Genomic DNA, 18,564 nt, shown 5'->3' on the forward strand with positions numbered 1-18,564 from the left:
TTGATATTGTATCTCTTTATATTATGATTCCTATTGATGAAGCTATTAATATCATGAGCAAAATCACTGATAAAGAAACTGTGGATCTTCTCTAGCTTTACTTAAAATCCTCTTACTTCAGTTTCAAAGGAAAAATATACGAACAAACCCATGGTGTGGCTATGGGCTCTCCTCTATCCCCCATAGTTGCCAACATCTTTATGGAGCACTTTGAACAGAAAGCTCTTAATTCATTTCCATACACCCTTGAAGAATGAAAAAGGTTTGTCAATGACATATTTGCCAAGTGGAGTCATGGAAAAGAAAAACTTGACCTATTCCTCAATCAATTAAATAGCCTCTCTAACCATATAAAATGCACTATATAAAATGAAAATAACAACCATCTTCCCTTTCTGGATATCCTTCTAACTAAAAAAGAATGGTCACTTGGTTTCCAAGTCTATAGAAAGAAAACCCATACAGAACAATATCTACATGCAAATTATCATCACCACCCTAAATAGAAGATTGGCATCATAAGGACCTTAACCATTAGGGCGGCCATAATATCTGATCCTGACCATTTAAAGGATGACTCGTCAAAGTACGAGTCAATCTCTAGTCGGACTTGTGACTTTGTCTTTGCCTCAGTGAGTGTCCCAATAGATGGGATCGCATGTGTGCACACCACAACATCCATACTCCTGAATACTCGTGCATGGGAACCCTTCAAACTAGTGATGAGTTGCGGGAGTTATTCGTAGTTCCAGATCTAACTCCAGATGCATGCCTTTAGCTCGACCGCTCTGGGCTTCATCATCTTGTCCAAGTGTAATGGGGCTCCCTTGTATCTCACTGTCCATGTTTGCACTTAGTAAACAACAATATGCACGTTTGACAAGATACGTGCTCTCCTGGCACATCGCTGCTACCAACAGTTGAGATGGACAACTACCTTATGCACGATACCAAACTTGGAGTACAACGCCCGCATGACTGCCTCAAGGGACAATACTTCATAGAGTATCACCTTCTTAAACTCTGCTCGAGTGGATGTTGTAACCAGTTCTCCTCCCTGATCGGCCTTCTGTAACTCCTTATCCATTTGCTTGTTCTCAGCTATCAAGAAGCAAACACTCGAGCTAGTGGCTTCGGCATATGATCTGGTAGCATTGGCCAATGTTGTTGGATGCTTGTGCACGTTAGACACGACCACTCGTTCTTTAAACTGTGCAGGAGATGCGTTTTCATCTAGAGTAGACACTCTACGTGATTTCACAACTATATGTTGTGACTCGTTGAATGATATGTTGTGCATCTCTCCTTCTGAATTGTCTCCAAGGATCTCAATATCTCCTTGGTCACTTGGGACTTGCTCTACTTATGGATCCGTTGAAGCTGGTCGATCGAACTCTTGATGGTAAGTCATGAGGTCGATGTCTTTCTCTAACTCTTGCTGCCCCATATCCATATCCATATACTCAAGTGCTTGTTCAATCTCTTGAGCAAAGTCCTGCTCTGCCGACTACTCACCCTTTTTGCTTTGTGCTAGTTGTTCAAATGATTCTACTACCTGTACGGGCGTAGTTTCATATGTTTGTACATGTTGCGCCCCCTGTTATACATGTTATTTTTGTGCTTCTTGCTCTTGTCTGCGCAGCTCCTGTTCCTTCTGGAGTTTCTCCTTCAACTCATGCAACTCCTTCACTGTTTCCTCCATCCTCTGTTTTTCTCTCTGCCTTTACGCAGTCCTCCTATCGCACTGTTGCCTCTTCACCTCTATTTCCAAAGCTTCTTTCTGCACAAGTGGGTTTGCTTTGAACTTGCAGCTTTTTTCTACCTTTGTGTTGTCATCAATATTTCTCTTGCCTTTGTCGTGCGTCGATATGTTTACCTCTACTACTGGTGCTCTCCTAGATGCTACTTCACGCTGCTTCGCTAACCATTCCACAACAACGCTAACCGGTTCATTGGGCCTGGAGAAGATGTGACAATATCTCCATGGGTCTTCCTTCGCTCAATGACATGCCCGTGGATCCACATAAACTTTACTCTCGCACAATGATCCTTCACCAAATAATGCGGGTCATACGGATTATAGCTTTCAATGTCGAAAGGATATTTCTTGATCTCCTCTGTTTCGACATCTACATGCTTGAGATTTTGTATCTCGTACAACCCAATACGCAACGGAAGAGTAGGCTAAGGTGCCTTCTTCTTCTTGTGCAACCTAGCTAACAATATTGTCGAGATGTGGTATGATACTTCTTGCATGATGAGCTTGTCCATGGCAAACTTCAGCAAAGAATGCAAATGCTTCTCTGTGTTGTACATTTGTATGAAGGTGTCGGACGGGGAGGCACACCAATCTGCCATGTCAATCAGTGCCTCCATTGCTACCTTCTACATGCAAGGTCGATCCTGCTCAAATATCATCTTGTACACCTAGGTAACAAAATTATATGACAATTGTGTGATGACTCCTTTGAAGCTGCATTCGGAAATTTTTTTACAATAAGTATTCACAGAGGTTTCTGCTGATGTCCATGCAAACTTCAAGCCAGGGAACTCCTGACGGGCACATATTTCAACCAAGATGTACGCGGACATGTAGATTTCTGATTGCTGACCTTTGGGTGAATGTCAAGCTCTTGTTACCTATTCCTTAAGCCTGTGAGCCAACATGTTGGACCAGTTGCATGCTTTGCCTTCATTGGCCAGTTGTTCCAACACAATCACCCAACTCTGCGGGAAGGTCTCGGTGCTCTCTTGGCCATGCAAGTGACATACAGAGATGACCAAGTATTGATACACCTTCTGCAATATCTTCGTCTTGTAAATCTAGTTACGTGTCATCCTAAATTTGGTTGGCTCCTTCACCCAGTTCTTCAATATATCCCTGGAGTTGGTATTGCTATTGGGTATGTTGAAGGGTGTCTCCATGGTGATCAATGGCTTTGGCAAGTGGTACATTTGCTGATAATCTGATGCCCTAAAGGTAGCAATCTTTATCCTACTGACACTGCTCAATGTCATCATCTCGGTATCAATGTGCGAGACAATCCAATGTATCATGTCTGTGCATGGGAATGCGGGATACCCACATGCAATCTGGTACAAGACAAACTTTTGAATGTTCACATAGACTTGGAGGCCTTTGAGATCTTCCCCAAATTTTCCTAAGAATGCATCATCGACCTCTTGCCATTTCAACTTGTTGTCTTTTTCTACGATCAACGTGGTGTCTTCACAGATTGGCACACTCGCAAACACTTGTTCAAATGTTGCTCCAGTTTCACTTCTGTCGGTGTCCTTTGACCTTGCTCACTTGGAGGCCATTGATCCTGAAATATTGAGAGATGAACGAACACCTGCTATACATGGATACATGGCGACATGCATGGAAATAAATATGTTAGTGAAAAACAAAGAAACCTTGATGGATGACATGCAACATACCCGGGTACTGACTGGCAAGGATTGCGCAATTTTCATTAGGAGGTTGGGAGATTGACTATCAGAACTACACAAAAGGCAATTCACACTATCGGGAGTGTCAAGCCAGGCAGTAACTCCATAAGGCAAAAATTGATTCGTGTGTATTATTCCATCAGGTAGGTCTTTGTTATATACATGAGGGAGAGACTGTTTAGTTCATCTCCTGATGACTATTCATATTTCTAATTTATTTATTTACATAAATTCACCCAATCACAAGGATTAGGTGTCAACATTCCCCACCCCCCCCCCTTAATCTGAAGGGATGTTGGTGAGTCCAAGCATCATTCTGAGTCGTTCAAGCTTTTCTCTTCCAAGCGCTTTGGTGAATATGTCTGCAATTTTCTCATTTGTGGAACAATGATGGAGATGGATTGTTTTGGCCTCAACATGATGTCGAATCAGATGATATTTAGTATTGATGTTCTTCATTCAATCATGGAATTTTGGGTTCTTGGCCAACTTTATTGTAGAGGTATTGTCAATCATGAGTGGAGTTGATTGTACTTGTTTTACCTGCAAATCTTCATGAATTTTCCTGAGCCACACAATTTCTTTTGTTGCTTCAGCTGCTGCCACGTATTCTGCTTCTGTTGTGGAATTTGTTGGAACTGATTGTTTGCATGATCGCCAGGAGAGAGCTCCTGATCCAAGACTCATAGCATATCCTGAAGTTGATACCCCAGTTTCTTTGTCTCCATCGAAGTCTGAATCAGAGTATCCAATCAAGCTGAAGTCGTCCACCTGTGTATACTTGATTCCAAAGTCTTGAGTTCCCTTCAAGTACCTTAGAACTCTTTTTGCAGCAGACCTATTTCCCTCACAAGGCTTTTTCATAAACCTGGAGAGGATTCCAACAGCAAACGAAATGTTTGGTCTAGTAGTAGTTAGGTAGTTGAGACTTCCTACGAGCTGTTTATACTTTGTTGCATCCTCAAATTCTTTTCCTTCAATAGATGTGAGCTTTAAGTTTTGTTCCATTGGAGTAGTAAGAGGATTGCACTCTGTCATGCCAAACCTGTTTAATATATCTCCATTGTATTTCTTTTGAGAAAGAAATATGGACTTTGGATGTTGGGTTACTTCAATGCCAAGATAGTAATGAACATAGCCCAAATCAGTCATTTCAAAACTTTTCCCCAATTCCTTCTTTATGGATGCAATGTAGCTTTCATTTTTCCCTGTCATCAAAATATCATCTACATATACCACAAGATATACAACTGTTTTGCCAACTTTCTTGACAAATAAAGTTGCATCATCAGGATCAAAATGTTTGAAATTGAGTTTCAGAAGATGCTCAGTTAGTTTTTCATACCAGGCTCGCGGTGCTTGTTTGAGGCCATACAAGGACTTCACAAGTTTGCATACTTTATGTTCATGTCTTTTCACAGCAAATCCTTCAGGTTGGGACATAAAAACATTCTCTTTTAGATCTCCATTCAAGAAAGCAGTTTTTACATCCATTTGATGGACTTTCCAATCGTTCTGAGCTGCTAGTGCAAAGAGTGTCCGGATGGTAGCCCATTTTTCTATGGGGGAAAAATTCTCCTCGTAATCAACCCCTTCCTTCTGTGCAAAACCTTTTGCCACAAGCCTAGCTTTGTGCTTGTCAAGTGAACCATCAGCTTTATACTTGTTCTTGTAGACCCACTTGCAGCCAATCGGTTTGGTTCCTAATGGAGGATCAACCAGCTTCCAAGTGTCGTTCTTTATGAGGGCATCATATTCCTTTTGCATCACTTCTTTCCATTCATCATGAGAAGTAACTTCTTTGAAGGAAGTTGGTTCAAAATTTGTAGACAAGTTCAATTCACAATTATAAGAAACATCCATATCAAAAGGTGAATTAGAGTCATCTACATCACCTCCATTGGTTCCTGTCTTTCCAACTTCATCGGGATGAAAACTTTCAAGTGTCTTTGTTAGCCACTTTGGGGGACCTTTCTCAGATGGTCCAGGTTGCTTCGTTGATTGAGTTGGGACTGAATCAAGATTGAGTCTCCTAATTCTATCAATTACATCACTTAAAGCATCATCTGTTGTTGGAGTTTCATGTGGGGGAGAGTGTTCCTCAGAAGAAGATTCCACATGTTGATCTAGTATAGGAATCCCCCCTTCAAGATGTGGAATCTGATTATCAAATTCTTGAAATGATTTTGCTTTTGCGAATCTATCCAAGCGATCAAGTTGCCTCTCAACAACACTGTCAGTTTTGGATGATTCAAGAAAAATTACATCTCTAGATACAACAAACTTCTTATTTACTTCATCATAGAGGCGGTATGCTTTGGAGGTGTTTGAATACCCCAAAAAGATACACTTACGACTTCTAGCACCAAGTTTGTTTCTATGTACCTTTGGTATCAAGGCATAACATGTGGAGCCAAAGACTCTGAGATGCTTTACCGAAGGAACATGTCCATACCACATTTCATATGGAGTCTTGTTTCTTATAACATTAGATGGACATCTATTCTTTATATATGTAGCACATAGAACAACATCAGCCCAAAACATTATCTTTACATTTTTGAAGAAGAGCATGGATCATACCATATTTAAGATTGTCCTATTCATTCTTTCAGCTACACCATTCTGTTGGGATTATAAGGCACGGTTGTTTGATGTTTGATCCCATGTTGTCGAAGATAGTTTTCAAATTCATTTGATGTGTATTCTTTTCCATTATCAGTGCGAATAGACCCAATATGAGATTGTGCATCATTTTCAATCCATTTATGAAAATTCTTGAATGTTTGAAAAGCATCAGATTTGTTATTCAATAAATAAACCCAACACATTCTGGTGTAGTCATCAATAAATGTCATGATATATTTATTTGCATTTGCAGAAGGAACATGCATTGGACCACATAAATCTGAATGAATGAGTTCAAGTTTTCTATGTGCTCTTGAATGTGAATCATGAAAAGACTGTTTGCTATGCTTTCCTAGAATACAAGCATCACATTGCTTAAGTTTCCTAGGAATTGTAGGCAAACCAGCAACACCATTTTTCTTCAATAAGTGGAGTCTGTCATAGTTCAAATGTCCAAATCTAGCATGCCATAATAAACTTGATGGAAGTGTACCTTATTCATGATGAGAATTGTATGAGAAATGTTGTGCATGAGCAGAGGTTCCTTGCAGCTTGAGAAGCCTTTCTTCTTCTATTCCCCTCATGACAAGTGAGTGATCAGATGCTTTTCTTACCTCAAGCTTGCCATCAAACATATGAATGGAGTGACCTTGCTGGCGGATGTGGACCAAGGACATCAAGTTTCTCTTGAGCTATGGGAGATATAGAACATGATGAGAAGAGAGTCTGGAAGACCAGGCAGTTTAAGCCTGATTGTGCCAAGCCCTGATGGCTTGATTTTTGATTGATCTACAAAGTATATTGCTCCATCAAAACTGTCAGTGAAATATTCAAAAAAATATTTTCTATGAGTCATGTGGCAGGTTGCTCCTGAATCAAGCAACCAATCATTTTTCCAAGAAGCAAGTGAAGCATTAAACAAATCCTCATTTACTCCAATGTTACATTGTGCCACAATAGAGTGAGCGGATTTAGGTGCTTTACCTTTGTTTGTATGATCAGTTTTACCTTTCTGTTGGTTTCTTTTCTGCTCAATTTTGTCCCATGGTAGCTTGCATGTAGAGGCATCATGTGATCCATTTCTTTTGCAGCGAATGCAGTGCAAATCTGCCTTTTCTCCTTGAGAATGTCTACCCCCCCTGCCTCTGAAATATCTTCCTCTTCCTCTTCGACCACCTCTTCCTCTTGTAGAATCTTGAGCAGGATGCTTTTCTTTATGAGCAAGGCACACAACCTCTTTAGAAGATTCAGGGGCTGTCTTCTTTCCAAAAGCTTTCTCTCTTTCAGCAAAATTTTTCACAAGAGAGTCAAAGGTTATATCTTTGAGATTTCCATTTGCTTGCAATGACTCAAGATAATTGGAGTAAGTAGGATAAAGTGCCTTGAGAAAAGAAATAAGAGGAATATCCAAATCAACCTTAGTGGATTTGATATCATGCATTATAGACTTTACTTCAGATGCAAGAGCAAGCGGATCATTATTTTTTCAGTTCAAGAGTGAAGAGTTTAATCATGAGTTGAACAACTTCAAGTGCAGAATGTGAGTCATAGAGTTCTTTCAGCTTTTGTAAGGCTTCAAAGGCAGTTGAATATGACGAAATATGGTGACTCACCTCTTCATTTATAGATGTTGTGATTAATGCATAAGCTTTGTTGTTCTTGTTTTCCCAAATGACGAGCTCTTTGTCTAAGGTAGGCTGTACTGGTTCATTGTCTCCATCTCCGACACACACTCCTTTCCACAACTCATTGAAAATGAGGGTGTGTTTTATCATCCGGGACCATTCAGGATAGTTCTCCTTGCCAGTGAGAACTATTCCCACCATGGATATGATTGAATGCATACTGTAGCAAGAAAAAGCTTCTGCTGCAAAACTTTTACTCTTAATGGAAAAAAAATATAGTTCTGATGTGACTGGACAACAAACTCAAATGTCAATTCACATTCATCTACACAATGTTAAAGTATAGAATATGGCATTATACTAAGTCCAAAAAATACCCTCAACAACATAAAGCACTGCGTCCACTAAAAGGCCGAAGAACGTAGAACAGACATATTTGGACTCTCAGCTCCATTCATAATACTGTTCTCTTTCATATAAAAACAACGATGCCAATTTGCAATTATCAGATATTCTGTTGCAACTTGATATCCACACTTTCCTGCTGGGTGCTGAGATTGCGCAGTGCATAATTTCAGCTGGCAAGTAATGCATGCCATGGGACTGCATTGTGCAATTTTTTGGGCCAATAGTCACTACTTATCAGAATTTCCCAAGGCAAGACTAGAGGGCAGTGACTTGGCTGAATTGAACATTTTCTGGGAGGAAGGCAGAGCCTTCTCTCTCAGAATTGCGCAGTGTTGTCTTGGTGAGGCAGAGTTCGGGCCAAGGTTGCCCAAACATGTCGACAGCGAACTGAAAGAAAATGAAGATGTGAATGCATGGCGATAATGAGTGTAGGCAAGAGTGAATGATCATGTATGCAAACAACAAATGCAAGATTCAGAAAATGAAACAACATGCATGTGTGTGAAACAAGTCGCTAAATCGACGATCGTTCGTGCAAAATCGTGTTATGCATGCGACCACAGTGAGATGCTAACGAAAACTGAAATGATTCTTGTACAATCTAACATGCATGCAAACGATAGAAAGCATTCATAGAAATCAAGTAGACAACACTTACACAAGCCAAAACACAAAAGCGACAGAAATGTTGCAAAAGACAAGTAAAACAGATTTATTGAGAAATAGTTGAGTTGGATGTGTCGAAGACTCCTGGATGTGTTTTGGGATGTCAAAGCTCCAAGATCAATGTGAAGAATGAGCTCTGAAGCATCTAATAAATAAGTTTGAGGCTCATGATGTGCATGCAACAAATCTAGGAAAAAGAGACACTTGGAGGAAGGTTTCTAAAACGATATTTGCATGTAACCTCTAGCTACTAAAAATAGCTCCCTAAAATCTAGGGATGCTTTTTTCTATTTCTGGAAAAAGTAGCCCATGCATGCAAGTCAAGTTTTCTTGGTCCCGTGTGGAACCGGTCAACCTAAAGGCACATGCAACATCCTACTTGACTGAGGGGGATTTTTGCGCAATTTCTAGGAAGAAGCTGGGCTAGCTGTCCAGAGGGATTGAGCAATTTTTGGGAGAAGCAACTAATTGCTGCCCAAAATTGCGTAATTTTTGGGCTGAGATATCCTACTAGGCCAGATTGCCCAATTTTTCAGAGGAAGGTTGCTTGACGGGACTGCGCAATTTCTGAGCCCAACAAGCTTCCAGTCAGATTTGTGCAATTTCTAGAGGGAAGGCTGGTTCCCCTCCAGAATTGCACAATTTCCTGAGGGAGCTTCTCAGCCAACAACTGGACCAAATCTAGAGAAGAAGCCTATGAGGGGAGTGAAGGAAGCTATCACACATAGGCTAGCAAGCTGCTCAAAAACCAATTAAGCTTGTGTACTTGACAAGGCAAGACATGCTACTAAGGATGGTTGGTAGGGAGGCTCCAAAATGAAGCTAAGGAAAAATTTTGGAGGGTGGTTGTAGCCGCTACAATAGTACTCAGGGGAAACTTACACCAATCATTCACAACAAATTGGAATCTAGAGCACATAGTTCCTTCGCATGACAACCAAGAGTCTAGAGAACATGATGTCTCCACCTAAATCACACTTTAAGGAGTCCAGAGCATAAGGTGCTCCATCCAATCAACTGCCACAAGATCTCAAGGCCCATAAGACCTCTACTCACTTCACACTTCAGGATTATAGAGCCCATAGTGCCTCCACGTGTCTTCTATGGGAATCTAAACCATACCCCATGTCGCACCTGATAATTCACATAGGAATCTAGAGAGCTCAGTCTCCAACCATGTTCTCCCTTCCTTCAAACACTTATATTAGTGCATTCATTTTCCTGCGTCATTCTTTCTCGAATTATTTCCATGGAACCTTCTTCCTTTCGCCTATGTGAACATTCCCCAATGTATCCATCTAAGTGCCTTAGTGCTTCCTCCTCCCCTCAAGTTGTCGGAAACAAATGCAATCATGGGAAATTCTTGCTACCCAATTTCTCCTCCTCCATCCTTCCATGCTCCATGTGCAATTGTTACGTTGTTGCCACCCTTCTCCACCACCCCTTCTCCCTTGTGTGGTCTTCCTCAGTATGTCCCACGAGATAGGGAAAGTATGGGCATGTCCTTGTCTCAGGAAACCCATACACCCTTCAATGTTTGCACCAACAAGGCCATCATTTTGTCAAGGAGATGGGTGGGAAACTTAAATGAGGTGGTCAGGTTTTGGGGTTTATCCATTGCATGAGAAACTCCTCCCAAGCTATGAATCTATGTCAACTCTCTTAGTCCATTCATCATGTTATCACAATTAATTACGTGAAAATATTTACATGAGGGGGAGACCAAAAAGCGTTTTCACAAAGTCCCATCCCATTATGAGTGTTTGAGAGTTCAATTGACCCATATAAGATAAAATACCTTGCCAACACTCATTTATGCATGTACTTGGACCATACACATTTAGTAAACATATTTTTGTGGTCATAGCGGAGGACATAGTTATATGGATAACAACATCATGGACATCAACATCTACATTCCTCCATTTTATATTCCATCCTACCACTAATCAACTATCAAACACACCATTCGCCGCCATTGCCTTTCCCTCAATAACACTGACCAACACTTTTGCAGTTAAATTTAGAGCCATTTATATTTCTAGAGTCACAAATCTATGTAATCAACAAGACAAACAAAGGAATTCTCACTCTCAATTATGAAGCAAGTGTAGCATAGTGAGTGAGCTTTGATTAGATTTGTTTGCACTATTGTGATGTTATATAGAGCTTTTCTATCTCAATCACAACTCTTTTTTTACTGAAATGAAATTACATGGAATTCCATGGAATTAATATCAAATGAAATGAAAAGAAAAGCTAAGAAGACTCCACAAGGAGTTTGTTAGTGACTCCCCCTCTTCTTACCAATGGTCGACTTTATGGGAGTGACTAGAACCTGCCCCCATTCCTTCCTAATTATATTGATGGTTCATGTAGTACAAATATTTAAGAAAAGTTTATGTCTTGTGAATATTGAATACCCATATTTTGTAACGATACTTTCAAACTTTTAGATTTACGGGGTTTACTGCTCCTTGCATTAAGCTTAAAGAATAGGTGTAGTAATGCAGATTCGTGAATCAAATGGGAAGAGTGTAAACTCTTGAGACTAATGAGACAATAATTAGTTTGAAGATCACAACTGTTGCATTATTTTGCACATTTTTTAGTGTAGTTATGGTTGAATTAGTTCTTCCTCTTTTATGTAATGATGGTTACATGTGGTGAATTGGGTTTAGCTTGGGTAGTTAGGAGAATTGTGTTATTCTCCCTACTTGAGTTCAAATCGTGCATGTGACTTGTTAAGCTCATAAAGAATATTTCTTATAAGGGCTCTGAGCCTTGTGTGAGTAGCATCTTAAGGACTGAAACATGTATATTGCTCAAACAAATTATAACGATATTGAAAAGAAAGGGATGGTAAAGAACCATCAACAAGGTAAATAAGTGAGATTATCTTTTAAGTCATGGTTGTAAACTTGTGGTCAGACTATGTAGCTATATAATTGATGGTTGTAATATGATGGTATTGAGAGTAAAATTTTAACTCAATAACTTCAACATTTTGTTCACATGTGCATTTTTGTTCAAAATCTTGCTGACATTATTGATAAGTATCAGATTAAGGATTCCAAATTGTTCTTGCAATGTGTAATAACATTATCTCACTTGTGAAGTAAGGAAAATTTCATAGTGTTTTAATACCTCCATATTCATTAAGAGGTTGGATTTTAAATCAACCATGTCTGGCAAGCACTCAACCATGTTTGACAAGATCATAATTATATGGATTGTTACCTTTGTTTAACCTTGTTTGGGTAGATCTTTATTCTTATATGCACAAGTTATTTACCAAACATTGTTGCAAGCTTTATTTGAGAGAGTTGTAAGCTTGGAAATCATGTTGAAATTCTTGGCATTGAATCTTTTATGAAATAGAAAGAATCCCTTAGTGAAGATAGCTACTAAAAAAGAAGTAATGAGAAATCTTGTTTTACTGAAATGTTGTTGAAAAATATCTTATTCTTTAAATGCTCTACAAGTTGGTTGAATAATAGTTGCCACTAATTTAATTAGACAAATTGTCATCATTGAACCCATTCATTTTTGTTAAGTAATATTATTTGTATGATCACATGTATAACAATTAATATTACATATTGAATTGACCTATGAGCTTTTGAAGCTTTGTAAGATTCGTGATTGCCAAATAAATGAGATAATTATTGTTGTAATAATTGATGAGCTAGCAATTACTGCATATGATAAGGTGACGGTGAGCACACATCTATGCAAAATTTTGTTTACAACTATGATGGTTATGTGTGATATCATTGAATAAAATTGATTAAGAGAAGATACCCAAGAAAATTACCACAAATGAACACTGAATAACAAATAATACATAGATTTGAGGTGAAACCAAATACTAGCTTTAAGTAATTCAAATGTTAGCCAAGACTTTCCTCATATGACATGGAAACCATTTAGGACATGCTTAATAATGATATTTGAAAAAAGCAATAAATACTTGAAACAATAATTTAGAATGTATTATATGAAATAATCATTAATTTGTTGTCCCCTAAGACATGTATAATGGGTGCTAATATGAGATGATGCTTATAATTTTATAGAAATGCATGAATTTTGAAAGAAACTAAAGTATTCACTTGTCATTTAGTGAAATGGTCAATTATTTATGATATTTAACATGATATAAATGACACCAAAATGTAATTATTTAGAATAACAATTGACGTAATACAAGCTTCATGTATTTGCATAGTAATTTCAAAATAAAGTTTAAGTTTCTCAAAGAGAGGGAGTATGTGATGCCCCATTTTGTATGGATTTATTTTCTATATAATTTGGATGTTTGTCCTCCATTGACTTGATGACTTGTCTTATGTGGCTTGAAAACTAATGAATTTTATGCATTATTTTGGATATTATGTAGACTACTTGTGTATAATATATGTGGGTGAGTGCATATGCATGTGACATGCATGTTGTTCTTTGATGATGAGATGATATTTGTATTCTTGTTTCTAGAACTAATTAAAATGTATAGAATGTTGTTGATGTGATTATTTTACTAAATAAAACTAGTTTATACTACAATAGGATCTTGAAAAATCTTCTTGAGTGCACTAGCACTCACATTTTTTGGCTCCCTCCTTATTTCCCAATTGTCTACATAATGGTAGTTACATTTTTTTAAAGATCTGTGCCATTAAATTTATCTCCATGCTCTTAATAACCTAGTCAAGAATTTATTAAGTGAATGAATATCTAAAATATAGTTTACACACACACACTTTTGACCTATAATATGACATTTAGTTTTTTAATATATAATATTAATTACATTTTTTAATTTTTTTAATATACAATCAATATGTTATGTGCTAATATCCATGCAACATCCATGCTTTTTTTTTGAGGTGGTTCATGGGTGCCCGCTACATCCATGGAAAATTTGGAAAAATCAACCCCGAAGGGAATCTTTTAAAGCCCTTCGGCCATACTAGTAGGTCCTAACCCCAAGGGCATCGAGGAGAATTGACCCTGCGACCTTCTGATCGACGAGGTACTTAACAACGAGGACTCGACCTGTTGAGCTAACCTTTAGGGCTATGCAACATCCATGTTATATTGGATGATGCTCCAATTATTCAATAAATTTTTTTCAAAGGTTTAATATCTAGCAAAGATTTACATTTAAATGCCCACAAATTCAAACTTTGAATAGTCCCTATTTTTTTTAAGTCAAAAGTTTGGTCAATCTTTATTTTTTTTTTTATAAAGTCAAAGTTTGAAGTAAAAGTTCAATGCAATTAACAAGGTTAACTAAAAATGAGGTTTTTTTTCTCTTTTCCTTTTGTCATTCATATCTAGCACTAATGAGCCCATGAGTTGGACTCATTACTTAGTAACTTATGAGTTTCCTTATCATTTGCAAGTTTGACTCATCCATGGGTGGTTGATAAACAGTCAAACATAATACCTAAGGGACATTCAAGCTTGATAATCCAATTATATCTCAAAACCATGGACCTATTATCCACCAACTACTCACCCAATGACAATGATCTCCATTCTAAAGAACAAGACACTAAAAAATCATAACATTTCTAAAAATCAATATTTTTCCAAACCCATTTCAGATAAACTGATTTTCTAACAATTTTTTAATAAAAACATTATGACAAACAATTAACAATAGAGAAAAAAATGTTGTGACTAAAACTCAAGTAAGAATGAATTATACTCTAGGTTACAATCCACGGCCCATCCAAACCATGTTTGACAATGACGACAAGCCTATAGGCAATGTTAGATTTGCAGAACTATTATTTAAAATTCTATAATATATCTATATCTATAGATATATATATATATATATATATATATATATATATATATATATATATATATATATATATATATATATATATATATATATATATATATATATATATATATATAGAGAGAGAGAGAGAGAGAGAGAGAGAGAGAGAGAGATCTATGTATTAAAATTGTACTCTGAGGTCATCCATGTCTAGCTACAATGGTTCATTCAAAAGAACGTGTAGGCTTGCAAGGGACTAACATCGCCCAGGCAGGCATAATGCTAAAATGATTGGTTCCTGTCCAATCGATAACGACTTCATATTTTTCTATAAAAACATATAATACTAATAGAAAATGTCTAGAAAAATGACAAAAATTGCTAAGAAGTTAAAACAAAAATATTGTTTTGCATAAAAAATGCATATATCAGTAAAGGCAGTCCGCCATTATATAAGAGTTAAACTACTCATTTAAAGCCATTAATAACATCCATTCAAATAAGAGGCTAACTTGTTTATGGTTTTCATTGATGAGGTATTTGCTGTGAGACATCCTGAACTCTATAAAGTATAAGTTGGCAACACAATAATGCCTACGGTGTGTTGATTACAAAACAATATTGGCCATTTGCCTTTCTCAGGCGTAGAAAAGTGTAGGATACATATGGCCAATGTTTTAAGTTACTTTAGGCCAATCTCAATTAAAAAAGAGGAGAAAATTTATAAGTGAGGAAAATATCACTTATAATACGTGGGTCTTTTGGATTGCAAAGTTTAGGAAACTTAGTTTCCCAAGAAACCCAAACATGAACATAAAAGTTGTAAAAACTATAAAATTCTTCAATCCAATTTAGGGACATGGATATAATAATACTCCAATACATAAACATGGCAGACACAATTAAAATTCTTATTTTTGTAGTGCTCAACTACGATCGTTCTTGAAATCTTGAAAAATGAGAAGGAAAAATAGTAGAAAAGCATGAGTCGTCTTTGTCCACCTCTACAAGTCGTCTTTGTCCACCAAGGTAGTTGCAAATGTTGGAGCTAAAAATATCATCGGATCAGCAAAGGGTTTGGCATCAGATGGAGCTAAAGAACCCATATTTTTTCCCAAATTTTTCTAATGTGGAAGCTGGAGAAGAAATTATTTTAGAAACCAGAGAAATGAAGGTCAACAACTATGAAAGTAGTAACGGTATCCCATACTGAAACAATGTCAATTACAAAAAGACCCAAACAATATCAATACCAAAACATTCAATCAACTTTAATCTCATAAGACTTCATGCCTTACAGGATAAATACACGAGCTATGACCGACAAAACATACAAATAGAGTATATCAATTAATCTTTGATTGTTTTCTTTGAAGGCTTGGTTGGAAAAAGCAAATAGATCACACAAAATGCTCTGCAGATAGGTAGTTTGTTTTGTTTTGAAATGATCATATCAAACAAGTATAAACAATACATGGAAATAAATTTGCTTCAATGGAAAGTAAACAATGGAAAAAAAACTCAAATATATGATTACGCACAATGTTAAACAAATTAAAGAAATTAACTTGTTGGATAACTCCATAGCATACTTAAAAATCACCTATGTTTAACTAATGAAATTATTAACATAGATTCATAGCAACCCTAGATCTATTAAGTGTCCAAGCTGATCAAAATAAATAATTGAGCACAAACCTATATATTCCTTTCATTTATTAGTGCCCAATGAAGATAAATAATTGAGTACAAATCTCTCCACGCATAAAAGATATAGTGTGTGTGTGTGTGTGTGTGTGTATATATATATATTATCAATTTTCTTTTTCCTAGCTTCCACTATTAAGTAGCTTGAGGAATAAAAAAACTTCAATATAAACCTCTTTCCACTTATATTCAAATCTTTATCTGTTATGAAATCCTTATCTGTGTGACCATTCATAAGGCCCTCAGATATATTTTTTTGCTAGATTTTCATTTTCCGGTTCCACATAAGAAGATATCCTACTCAAATTACTGTGCATATCCTTTATTTGTCCTTCACTCCTTGGAACAATATTTGTATCCCTGTGCAACATCAAACTCAAACACTGTACTAGTTCCACAAATCCAGCGCAACATACCTTTCCACACAATTTTGATAATAGCATTCCACTAGTAAGCATACCTTTCTTCCATGCAACCTACTTAAAGAAAATTAAAAAGAAAAAAGACTAAAGTAAAGTCTCCTCAATCGAAAACCTGAACCTTTGTAAAGCTGGAAAACGGTCAGCAAACAAAGTCAGATTTAATTTTCAACAGTTGTGAAAGTTGGAGACGAAGCCTAAGATGGTGGAGCAATCTAAAATAAGGATAATGACTCCACTTGTCTTAATATGCTAAGCCAGTAGTCCATTCCCTCACCTACCTGGAGATCAGTACTTCGCGGTTGATTGGTATTTATGGCTAAATCATTTGAATCCATGGAAACACTCATGTTATCGAGTGGTTAAGAAGCAAATCAACTTCTACACCATAAAATTGATGGAGAAACAACTTGCGGGTTCATTGCCCTATTTAAGCTCTTGTTGCTTGTTATTATTTCTCCTTCACGATCTGGCCTCATGGCCCAGGAGTAAAAAATAACCATTTTTTCCTTGTCGTCATGGCTAATAACAATCACCTCTGAGGGGTTTTTGAAATTAGTTCGATCATTACCAATAACTATTTGTAGATCTATTGATAAAGACTGACATTCAAGCTCGTCCATGGAATTAATCGATATACAACTATGATCAATTTCTAGTTCTAAAGAGTCAATACAGTCAGGATGGAGCACAACTAAATTGGAATTAGTGTTGCTACTCTGATAATTTATAGTACTAGTACACATATTGTAGAAGATGAGATTACTTATCGTGACTGTTTCGGCAAAACATAAACCGGATCATGGATCTTCCATATTGATGACGCTCATGCATCCGAATTATAGAGTGTTTGCGAGCTTATAGGACTCAAACTGTGGTATGTCATTTCTGATCTTGAAATGAAATTTTAACGTCCACGAGACTAGATATAGTCTATGGGACCAGATAGGATAATTGCAAGTACATTCATATGCATAACACAACTTTTAATGCTTCAACTTTACATAGTTTGGCATGTACTAGTAAGAGTCATAATTTTGCATACTTTCAAAATTTTCATGCTCTGGAATCCCACGGAACTCAAGAGAGTTATATCAGATTCTCTCAAAAGTGAAGTATTCAAAATGACAATATTTCTATAGGTGGTTATGATAATTAAGAAATAGTAATTTTATGTTGTCCATATCCATTTAGATATAAATTTGTTCGATTTGAAACCAATTCAAATTCAACTATCTTTAATCACTCTATAATATACATAAAAATTTCCATAAAACCAATTAGTACGGTAGATAAGGATGGTCGTAATTTCATGGTTGGGCTATTTTGAGCTTCAAAGTTCAATGGGTAGTGGGCCTGTGAGAACTTTTATGATCTTGATAAAATACAAAGTTTTAGATTCCTTAACCATCATTTAAAATTCTAAAGAAATTAAAGCTACATAAAAAAAGTAATGGTGGGTTCTTGTGGAGGAAGTGGAGGAGGTGAGATGATGAGAGGGCTTGCATAGAAACCTCAAAGATGTGGGGTAGTTGGACCAATGTCACAATATCTCGTAATAGTCGATGGAAAAGAGCGAAAGAGAAAGATGGACTTGGTCTTTACTCCATTCTTTATATCAAATTGGATAAGGTTCTAAAAATCCGAGATTAGAAGTAAGAAAAACAAACTTGTTTGAGGGAAGAGAATAATATCTTGTGAAAAGCTATGAAAAAAAATTCTTCTCCCTGTCTATGATTATTGGTTTGTCTTAGCATTTTTCTATGCCATCTCTTAATCGAATAATTTGACATTCCTCTTCAGTTACTCCGCATGCATTGTGTATATCGATTGTGATTTGGACATCTCAGGCATCCAACGT

Source organism: Pinus tabuliformis, chromosome 8 (assembly GCF_031772625.1).
Source record: "Pinus tabuliformis cultivar Carrire ecotype Pingquan chromosome 8, CPIR1, whole genome shotgun sequence".
In the NCBI taxonomy this organism is placed as follows: Eukaryota; Viridiplantae; Streptophyta; class Pinopsida; order Pinales; family Pinaceae; genus Pinus; species Pinus tabuliformis.